This window comes from Rhinoderma darwinii, chromosome 4 (assembly GCF_050947455.1).
Source record: "Rhinoderma darwinii isolate aRhiDar2 chromosome 4, aRhiDar2.hap1, whole genome shotgun sequence".
NCBI lineage: Eukaryota > Metazoa > Chordata > Amphibia > Anura > Rhinodermatidae > Rhinoderma > Rhinoderma darwinii.
This window is the reverse complement of record NC_134690.1, coordinates 30,938,773-30,950,643: the sequence shown is the minus strand read 5'-3', so window position 1 is coordinate 30,950,643 and position 11,871 is coordinate 30,938,773. Positions and strand designations below refer to the sequence as shown.

At 44.5% G+C, this 11,871-nt stretch overlaps 1 non-coding gene across 1 annotated transcript; it reads right to left on the bottom strand.

Annotated features, from left to right (window-relative positions):
* Positions 1-9,856: 9,856 nt before the first annotated feature.
* On the bottom strand, positions 9,857-9,942 carry TRNAR-UCU (transfer RNA arginine (anticodon UCU)). Its single transcript is given in 2 exon segments — positions 9,857-9,892; positions 9,906-9,942. It is a non-coding gene; the product is annotated as a tRNA-Arg (tRNA).
* Between the last annotated feature and the right edge of the window lie 1,929 nt (positions 9,943-11,871).

The following is an 11,871-nucleotide window of genomic DNA, read 5'->3' as shown; positions in this document are numbered from 1 at the left end:
TATTCAATTTTTTTTTAGTAACAGAGAAGGTTTTACCAGAGAAACACTACTAAATATGTATTGTCCAGATTCTGCAGTTTTTAGAAATGTCCCACATGTGGCCCTACTGCGCTCGTGGACTAAAACACAAGCCCTAGAAGCAAAGAAGCACCTAGTGCATTTTGAGGCCTCTTTTTTATTAGAATATATTTTAGGCAGCATGCCAGGTTTGAAGAGGCGTTGAGGTATCAAAACAATGGAAACCCACCAGAAGTGACCCCATTTTGGAAATTACACCCCTCAAGGAATTCATTTATGGTTTTTGTTATCATTTTGACCGCACAGTTTTTTCACAGCACCTATTTGAATTGGGCTGTGAAATGAAAAAAATTATATTTTTTCCAATAAAATGTCATTTTTGATCAAATTTTCTTATTTTCACAGGGAACAACATACCCCATTTTGTTGCCCAATTTGTCCTTAGTGCGGCAATACCCCATTTGTGGTGATAAACTGCCGTTTGGGCCCATGGGAGGGCTCAGAAGGAAAGGAGCGCTATGTGTTTGTTGGAGTCCAGATTTTGCTGGATTGGTTTTCGGGTGCCATGTCGCATTTGCAGAGCCCCAGAGGTATCAAAGCAATGGAAACCCACCAGAAGTGACCCCATTTTGGAAACTACACCCCTCAAGGAATTCATTTATGGTTTTTGTTATCATTTTGACCGCACAGGTTTTTCACAGCACCTATTTGAATTGGGCTGTGAAATGAAAAAAATTATATTTTTTCCAATAAGATGTCATTTTTGATCAAAATTTCTTATTTTCACAGGGAACAACATACCCCATTTTGTTGCCCAATTTGTCCTTAGTGCGGCAATACCCCATTTGTGGTGATAAACTGCCGTTTGGGCCCATGGGAGGGCTCAGACGGAAAGGAGCGCTATGTGTTTGTTGGAGTCCAGATTTTGCTGGATTGGTTTTCGGGTGCCATGTTGCATTTGCAGAGCCCCAGAGGTATCAAAGCAATGGAAACCCACCAGAAGTGACCCCATTTTGGAAACTACACCCCTCAAGGAATTCATTTATGGTTTTTGTTATCATTTTGACCGCACAGTTTTTTCACAGCACCTATTTGAATTGGGCTGTGAAATGAAAAAAATGATATTTTTTCCAATAAGATGTCATTTTTGATCAAAATTTCTTATTTTCACAAGGAACAACATACCCCATTTTGTTGCCCAATTTGTCCTTAGTGCGGCAATACCCCATTTGTGGTGATAAACTGCCCTTTGGGCCCATGGGAGGGCTCAGAAGGAAAGGACCACCATTTGGCCTACTGGAGCTTTTCTGGTGCTAAGTCATGTGTGCAGAAGCCCCTGAGGTACCAGTACAGTTGAAACCCCCGAGAAGTGACCCCATTTTAAAAACGACACCCCTTAAGACATTCATCTAGAGGTGTAGTGAGCATTTTGACCCCACAGGTACTGTGTAAAAGATAATGCGCAGCAGATGGTGCAGTGTGAGATTTGCAATTTTATATATGTATATGCCATTTCAGTGTCCAATATAGTGTGCCCAGCATGCGCCACCGGAGATATACACCCCTTAAATTGTAATGTGGGTTCTCCTGGGTACGACAATACCCTACATGTGGCTGTTATCAGCTGCCTGGGCATACGGCAGGGCTCAGAAGGGAAAGATGAGGGGGGTAAGCTGTGCGGAGTGCATCAGGGTAAATTGAAAATCAAGGGATGTATGATACATTTTAAAACAATCTTTTATACAGAGCCCTGGTTTTTCGGGACACGTGTCACATTGGTATATTGTGTTCTTCCTTATCCCCCTCTTATAGCAGACTCTGCACCTCTTTTGACTCTTTCCCTTTCCACCGGTTTGGGGACCTTCTCCTGGAAAGTGTTGCCCTGGTACGATGCGCCCCCCCTTCCTGGTCCCTAAAGATTAGATCTTGAAATTCCAGGAAAGTTCCCCTCTGGCCTGCACATCGACGTAGCACATACGCATTGTACAAAGCCATCTGTATGATGTGCCCGGCCAGCTTCTTATACCTCACCGCATGGCGCTGTAGGGCTTCAGGACTTGATTTGACAAGTCCATCCCTCCCATGTACCTATTGTAGTCCAGGATGCAGTCTGGTTTGGGGGTGGCCTTTCCTTCATATATCCTAAACCTGTAGGTATACCCTGATGCACTCTCGCAGCTTATACATCTTCACGCCATACCTTGCCCTCTTACCTGGCAGGTACTGGCGGAATTGAACCCTCCCTTTAAAATGTACCAGGGACTCATCAATAGAAAAACACTTCTCGGGGGTGTATGCTTGGGAAAACCGGGCACTGGAACGGTCTAATAGGGGTCTCCGTTTATACAAACGGTCAAAACTGGGGTCATTTCGGAGTGGGCACGGCTCATTATCAGTATAATGTAAGAAGCGAAGTATTGCCTCATTTATTTATTTTTTTAGGTTCCAGTTCATTTCTGAAGTTGCTTTGAGGGGCCCATATATTAGAAACCCCTATCAAACACCCCATTTTAGAAACTAGACCCCTCAAAGTATTCACAACAGCATTTAGAAAGTTTATGAACCCTTTAGGTGTTTCACAGAAATTTAGAGCAAAGTAGAGGTGAAATTTACTCTTTTTATACCATTTTTTTTATAACACAAAAGGATTTATCAGAGAAACGCAACTCAATACTTATTGCCCAGATTCTGCAGTTTAGAGAAATATCCCACATGTGGCCCTCGGGCGGTAATGGACTGAAGCACCGGCCTCCGAAGCAAAGGAGCACCTAGCGGATTTTGAGCCCTCTTTTTTATTAGGCACCATGTCCGGTTTGAAGAGGTCTTGTGGTGCCAAAACATTGGAAACCCCCCAAAAGTGACCCCAATTTGGAAACTAGACCCCTTGAGGAATCCATTGTAGTTTTCATGGGGTGCATGCGGCTTTTTGATCAGTTTTTATTCCATTTTTAGGTGGCGTGGTGACTAATAAACAGCAATTCTACTATTGTTTTTGTATACTTTTTTTTTTACAGCGTTCACCGTGCGCTATAAATGATATATTAACTTTATTCTGCGGGGCGATACGATCACGGCGATACCAGATGTTTATAGTTTTTTTTTATGTCTTATGGCGTTTGCACAATAAAATACGTTTTGTAAACAATCATTCACTTTTTGTGTTACCTTATTCTAAGAGCCATAACGTTTTTATTTTTCAATCAATAAAGCCGTGCGAGGACTTATTTTTTGCGTAACGAACTGTATTTTCCATCAGTACCATTTTTAGGTACATGCGACTTTTTGATCTCTTTTTATTCCATTTTTTGGGAGGTGAAGTGACCAAACAATTGTGATTGTGGTACGGTTTATTAATATTTTTTTTTACGGCGTACACCGTGCGGGATAAATAACAAAATAATTTTGTAGTTCAGGCCGTTACGGACGCGGCGATACCAATTATGTATAGTTTATTTGTTTGTTTATATATTTTTATTAATAATAAAGGCCTGATAAGGGAAAAAGTGGGACTTTTACTTTTATTACTTTTCAAACTTTTATTTTCTTATTTTTACACATCTTTTTTTAACTTTTTTTTAACTTTATTACTTTGTCCCACTAGGGGACATGAGGGCAGGAGGCCCTGATCGCTATTCTAATACACTGCACTACATGCGTAGTGCAGTGTATTAGAACTGTCAGCTACTCACTGACAGCAAGCATAGTGGGTCCTGACGTTGTCAGGACCCACTAGGCTTCCGTCTATGGCATAGCCGGACGCCATTGTTTGGTGTCCGGTTGCCATAGTCACCATCGCCGGCCGCTATCGCGTAGCAGGCCGGCGATGGCAGCTTAACCCCTAAAAAGCCGCGATCTCTATAGAACGCGGCTTTTAAGGGGTTAATCAGCGGGGACACAGCGATCGGTCCCCGCTGTAGGAGCTGTGACAGCTGCTGAACAAGACAGCAGCGTCACAGCTCCTGTATGTGTCGGGAGGACGGCCGAAACGGCCGTTACTCCCGAGACGTACTATTACGGCATGGAGCGCGAACGATACAGCTGCCATGACGTAATAGTACGTCAAGGAGCGGGAAGGGGTTAAGGCGCAAGTTCTTAGATGATAACCACACCAGATCCCCGACCATAAACAAGGGGTTAGCAGAACGTCTTCTATCAGCCTGAGTTTTTTGTATACTCTGGGACGCCTCTAGGTTCTTCTGAACCTGGGCCCAGACTGTGCACAGTTCCCGATGACGACCTCTACCTCGGGATTGTTGGAACTTCCAGGTGAAACGGAGGAGAACCGTGGATTAAACCCAAAATTACAGAAAAAGCGGGAGACCCCTGACGAGTTACTGACCCGGTTATTAAGGGAAAATTCGGCGAGGGGAATGAATGAGACCCAATCATATTGACAGTCAGAGATAAAACACCTTAAATATTGTTCTATAGACTGATTAGTCCTCTCAGTTTGGCCATTAGTTTCAGGATGGAAGGCAGAGAAGAAGGACAGATCAATCTCCTGTAATAATTAGCGAACCCCAAGAAACACTGTAACGCCTTCAGGGAGGCAGGTTGGACCCATTCCGCCACAGCCTGGACCTTGGCGGGGTACATGCGGAATTCATGAGGAGTGAGGATTTGACCCAAAAATGGTATCTCTTGCACCCCAAACACACATTTTTCGGTCTTAGCAAACAGTTTGTTTTCCCGAAGGACCTGGAGCACCTTCCTGACATGCTCAATGTGGGAGGACCAGTCCTTGGAAAACACCAGTATGTCATCAAGGTACACTACAAGAAATACCCCCAGGTAATCTCTTAAAATCTCATTTATGAAATTCTGGAAGACCGCGGGGGCATTACACAACCCAAAGGGCATGACGAGGTATTCGAAATGAGCTTCGGGCGTGTTAAACGTAGTCTTCCACTCATCCCCCTCTTTGATGCGGATAAGGTTATACGCCCCCCGTAGATCAAACTTTGAGAACCATTGGGCCCCCTGGACTTGATTAAAGAGATCAGGAATCAAAGGAAGGGGATACTGGTTACTTACAGTGACCTTATTCAAGTTACGGTAGTCAATGCATGGCCTAAGACCACCATCCTTCTTCCCTACGAAGAAGAAGCCAGCACCTACCGGAGAAGTAGAGGGGCGAATGTAACCCTTGGCCAGGCATTCCTGGATATACTCTCTCATGGCTTCACGTTCGGGACAAGAAAGGTTAAATATCCTACCCTTAGGGAGCTTAGCTCCTGGTACCAAATCGATAGCGCAATCGTATTCTCTATGAGGAGGTAACATTTCGGAAGCCTCCCTAGAGAAAACATCGGCGAAGTCCTGAACAAACTCAGGTAGCGTGTTCACCTCCTCAGGGGGAGAAATAGAATTAACAGAAAAACATGACGTCAAGCATTCATTACCCCATTTGGTAAGCTCCCCAGTATTCCAGTCAAACGTGGGATTATGCAACTGCAACCAGGGAAGGCCTAAAACCAAATCGGACGATAATCCCTGAATCAACAGTACAGAGCACTGCTCCAAATGCATGGAGCCAACAAGGAGTTCAAAAACAGGGGTATGCTGTGTAAAATAACCATTAGCAAGGGGAGTGGAGTCGATACCTACTACCGGGACAGGTTTAAGCAAATCAATCAAAGGCATAGCTAGAGACATAGCAAATTCCACAGACATGATATTAGCAGAAGACCCTGAATCCACGAAAGCACTGCCGGTAGCAGACCTACCACCAAAAGAGACCTGAAAGGGAAGCAAGATTTTATTACGTTTCATATTTACGGGAAATACCTGTGTGCCCAAGTGACCTCCCCGATGATCACTTAGGCGCGGAAGTTTTCCGGCTGCTTATTCTTACGCCTAGGACAGGTGTTCACTTGATGTTTGTCATCCCCACAATAGAAGTAGAGACCATTCTTCCTGCGGAACTCTCTACGTTGACGGGGGGACACAGAGGCCCCGAGTTGCATAGGTATCTCCGAGTCTTCCGTGGAAGAGCGAGGCAACGGGACCTCGGGAGGCATCATGTGGGAGTCAGAGGGGAAAACACAAAACCGTTCAAGTTGACGTTCCCTGAGACGTCGGTCAAGTCGTACCGCTAAAGCCATAACCTGGTCTAAGGAGTCAGAACAGGGATAGCTAACTAGCACGTCTTTCAGGGCGTTCGACAGACCCAACCTAAACTGGCACCTTAAGGCAGGGTCATTCCACCGAGAAGCTACGCACCACTTCCTAAAGTCAGAGCAATACTCCTCCACAGGTCTCTTACCCTGACGTAAGGTCACCAGCTGACTCTCGGCAAAGGCAGTCCTGCCAGTCTCATCATAAATGAGTCCGAGAGCAGAAAAGAAACGGTCAACGGAGGAAAGTTCCGGGTCGTCAGGGGCCAGGGAGAAGGCCCATTCTTGGGGCCCTTCCTGGAGCTGGGACATAATTATACCCACCCGCTTGCTCTCAGAACCTGAAAGTAGAGCTTTCAACTCTCCCGAAAGGAGAGAAAAGTCCTCCGGTCCTCTGAGAACCGGTCAGGCAACTTGAGGTGGGGTTCAAGTGGTGAGGTAAGAGGTACAACCGTGGCAGCGTCAGGCTGGTTGACCCTCTGAGCCAGGGCCTGGACCTGTAGGGAGAGACCCTGCATTTGCTGAGCCAGGGTCTCAAGGGGGTCCATAATAGAGTGAGGGACCAGGGTAGCCTAGGTATATGGGCTTGTGATTAAGTAATGACAGGGGGGTAGGGAAACAGACAGTGAGCCCTAATCTACCCACCACTCAGTCCCTGCCCACTTGCAACGACCCGCCCTAGGCAACGGGATACAACTGGGCGACGGTCCCTATGCTCAGTAGGTGCACGACAGACAAACGGACAAGGGGACACAAGCAAAGGGAAATGGGGCAGTTGCCCACGGCAACACCGTGAGCAACAAGAGAGGTGAACGAGCCGAGTCAAACCAGGAATGTACGAGGTACCAAACGCAGAGCAGGAGAGTAGTCAGAAAGCCGGGGTCAGTATGAAGCAAGGTCAAATAGCTAGGAGCTGCAGCAAGGCCAGGAAAACACATGAGAAGAATCACAAGCAAAGGATGAACAGGAAAGGCAGGTATAAATAGACAGAGGGCGGAACTAGCTCCGTCTGGCCAGGCTGCGATAGGCTCTCCCACTCCTAAGCCTGCCATCCTGAGCGGTGGAAGATGGAGTCAGTCTCAGAGACATAGAACCAGGTGCAGACTGATTACCCATGGGCGTATACACAGAAGTGCCTGGCAGATCCTTTACAAAAGGTAGCCATTTCTAATTTTTACAAGGAATAAAGGAGAAAAAGCACCCCAACATTTGTAAAACAATTTCTCCCGATTACGTAAATATGCCATATGTGGCTTAGAAGGGCTTAGAAGGGAAGGAGCGCTATTTGTCTTTTAGAGCTCAAATTTAGCTGAAATGGTTTTTGGGTGCCATGTTGCATTTGCAAAGCCCCTGAGTGGCCAAAACAGTGGAAACCCCCCATTAAAATGTTGCATTTTTTCAATTTCACAAAGGATAAAGGGGGTAAAAGCTGCCCAACATTTGTAAAGCAATTTCTCCCGAGTACGGCAATACCCCACGTGTGGTCATAAATGGTTTTTCATTAGAAAGTAATTAACCCTTCCTGGACTGATACATTTTTTTATTTTCCTTTTTAGTTTTTTCCTCCCCGCGTTCCAAGAGCCACAACTTTTTTATTTTTCAGTCAATAGAGCGGTATGAGGGCTTATTTATTGATGGACGAGCGGTCGTTTTTATTGGTACCATTTTTTGGTACATACAACTTTTTGAGCACTTTTTATTCCATTTTTAGGTAGAGCCAAGGTGACCAAAAAACAGTGATTTTGCCATTTTAAATGCTTTATTTTTCACATGAGACGCTCCATACATCACCCCCCACACTACGACATGCTATGTCGTGGTGCGCGCAGGGGTTAATGTGCAGCGGATGGTGCAGAGTGAAAATTAAAATTTTCCACTCATATGCCAATTTAGTGCACTACATGTTATGCCCAGTTTGTGCCACTGAAGACAAATATCTCATAAAATATTAACCGGGTTCTCCCGGGTATGGCGATGCCATATCTATGGACGTAAACTGCTGTTTGGGCAGGCTGCAGGGCTCAGAAGGGAGGGAGCGGCATTTGGCTTTTGGGGCTCAGATGTAGCTTGGTAGTAGTTCTGTTTTGGGTTTTACTGGTGTTTCAGTTTATAATGTGGGGGCATATGTTTTCTGTGCGGGGTACATCAGGGTATAATAAGAGGGTATAATAATAGGGTAAATAAATAATAATCCGCAGATATGTGGCCGGTGTCGCACTGATAAATCGCGCCCGATCTTATCCGCTTTTGGACACTCTGCACATTTTGCATCGCCATATTCTGAGAGCCAGAACTGTTTTATTTTTTCTCCACCGGAGCTGTGTGAGGGTTTATTCTTTGCGGGACAATCTGTAGTTTTCATTGGTACCATCTTGGGGTACCAGAAATTTTTTTGATCACGTTTTATTCAATTTTTTGGCAAGCAAGGTGACCAAAAACCATCAATTCTGCCAATGTTTTTTATTCTTTTTTTTTATGGCGTTCACCCTGGGCTATAAATTACCATTATATTTTATTCTGCGGGTCGGTACGATTACGGCGATACCAGATGTATATAATTCTTTTATGTTTTGCAGCGTTTGTGCAATAAAATCACTTATTTATAAAATAAATTATTTTTTGTGCCACCATATTCTGAGAGCGATAACTTTTTTATTTTTCAGTCAAAAACGCGGTGTAATGGCTTGTTTTTTGCGGGACGGGTTGTAGTTTGTATTGGTACCATTTTGGCGTACATGCGACTTTTTGATCACTTTTTATTGTATATTATGGGAGGGTTGGTAACCCAAAAATTGTGATTCGGGCACTGTTTTTCGTTTATTTTTTTCGCGGTGTTCACCGTGCGGAAAAAATAATATTACAGTTTTATAGTTGGGGTCGTTACAAACGCGGTGATACCAAATATGTGTACTTTTTTTAACGTGTTAATTTTTTTACTATATTAAAAGACTTATTATAGGAAAAAAAGCATTCTTTGTTTATGTCACTTCTAACTTTTATTTTTACACTTTTTAAAAACATTTTTATTATCTCTTTTTTACTTTTTTTACTTGTCCCACTAGGGGACACTTAGACTTGCAGCTCTGATCGCTGTTGGAACACATTACACTACACACGTAGTGTAATGTGTTCTAACTGTCATTGTGACGTAACTGTCACACTGACAGGAAGCATCGGAGGACGGGCCAGAGGCTGATCCTCCGAGGTTTCCGTACATGGCAACCCGGAGGTCATTGTCTGGCCTCTGGTTGTCGTGAGAAGGATCGCCAGCCCCCGCAAATACATGTGGGGGGCTGCCGGTCCGCTGTAAACCTCTTCAATGTGGTGATCGCAATCGACCACCGCATCGAAGGGGTTAATTGCCGATTTCAGCGGCGACAGGCCGCTGATCGGCAATGGGGAGAGCAGGGCAGACACCCTGCACAGTTAACCGCCGCTGCGGTGTAGCGCCGCGCTGCGGTTAACTGTCAAAGCACTAACGTTATTGCACGTCAAGGTACGCGAAGTTACTGCACATATTGACGTGCATTAACGTCAAGGTGCGGGAAAGGGTTAAGAGTCCATACAAAAAGGTGGTTCCAATAACTTACACTAACAAATTAGGGGCCAGAAATGTTTTGATTAAAGACTAAGCCCTTAACCATAAAGCCTGTTACTGTGCAGTATTTCCTTTTGCCTCATTCTAACATCTGAAAAGTAATTACATGTTACCCAAAAACACACGACTCTGGTGGGACTCAAACCCACAACCTTTGAATTGCTATATAGCTCTAGAAGTCCAATGCGCTATCCATTGCGCCACAAAGCCTATATCATCCTGCATGCTAGCAAAATATGTGCCCACCTAAAGTCTTAATGGGTCTTGCTTTTTTAAGTTAAGGAATACTAAAAAAATCATCATTGGGGCTATCCTTTAGAGATACTCAAAAATAGCTCAGCTTTAAATTGTTCTTGACACTTCGTGGTTTCTATATATTGATAACAGATAGACATGTACAGAGCATTTTCAAAATTGGATGCAAAATCGTTGTCTTAAGAGTCCACAAAAAAAGGTGGTTCCAATAACTTACACTAACAAATTAGGGGCCAGAAATGTTTTTATTAAAGACCACTCTAAGCCCTTAGGGTATGTTCACACGGCCAAATTTCAGACGTATACGAGGCGTATTCTGCCTCGTTTTACGTCTGAAAATAGGGCTACAATACGTCGGCAAACATCTGCCCATTCATTTGAATGGGTTTGCCGACGTACTGTGCAGACGACCTGTTATATACGCGTCGTCGTTTGACAGCTGTCAAACGACGACGCGTAAAAATACAGCCTCGTCAAAAGAAGTGCAGGACACTTCTTTGGACGTTTTTGGAGCTGTTTTCTCATAGAAAACATACATAAGTATGATACTAGGAGCCCGGCTCCCTGCACTGTGTTCGGTCCGGGACTTGCGGCCGAAATACGTCCGTCAATTACGGACGTAATTAGTGTGTGTGCACATACCCTAATAGCTAGACACTGGAAAGAGGTTGATCCCCCTACAGTCACTGAGTGGTTAAGAGAAATAAATATAATACAATCGTACGAAAAAACTAAATGGCTCTTAAACCACGAACTAGACAAATTCCAACATATATGGGACAATTGGATACAATTTTATAAATCTGAACCAGAAAAAGAAACAAGTCACGACCAGGTGTTTGAAAAAATACAAATAATCTTTATTAAAGTCAATTAGACACATGAAGACAACGTATAACACTTAGACATAATAAAATGCCATGGACCCTCGAACACAAACGGAATCCGAACGTAAAAGCAGAGTAGCCCCCCAGATGTAAAAATGGTCTGACACAACCTATATATGGCTACAGTGCATAAGTACATATTAATGAGCAGGTACTAGGCATGGTACGCTTTGCACAGATGGACACATAAATAAGTAAAGAGAATATATGTAACGTACAATCTAAGTAAAAACAACATGCAAAGTAGTATACCTACACCTGCGTATAAGAAGATAAATAGGAGATCAGGACCAAGAGGGGGACTTCTGCTTAACCCAACGCGCGTTTCGCTGGTGCTTCGTCAGGGGTTGATGTCCAAATGCCCCAGTTACCCCTAGATATACCTTCCTCAATGATGTTTTACCGGTAAAATCACAGCTGTTTCTTATCGGGTGGTTAGGTGTTCAGCGTCGGTCACCCATGACAGACGCCGATACATCCCGCCCACCCACGATAGCGTCCTATCGTGCAGTCCTATATCAAAACAATCCTCCTCCCAGAACCGCCTCCATCGGCATAGCCACACCAGGCGGGCGGGGGAATGAACTCCACCCGCCCGCTCGATGCGGAATCGCAAAAGGTCAGAGACAGGGATACGAGAATGAATGAAACTAAAAGTTTAGTGGCAATCCAGTTTTAGCCCAAGGTGAAAACATCTATCCTGAACACTGAGGTGAAAAATAAGTTGAAAAGCCCAGCCGATCTCATTAAACAACAGCAGCGGGACGAAGCGTCCCGTTGCTAGGTGACAGTCCAGCGTGAGAATAGCGATTGCTGTTAAACACGCTGGAGAGCATAGCACAGCATTAGAAGCTGAGGTCGCTGTCCAACGTGCTGAAATACTCAGCACAGCCGTCAAACCTAAATAACAGGGAGAGTCAGGGCAGTCGCTGTCCAAGGTGCTGAAGCTGACTATCCAAGTCCATATAGCGCTTCAGAGCTGAAACACAGTGCCACA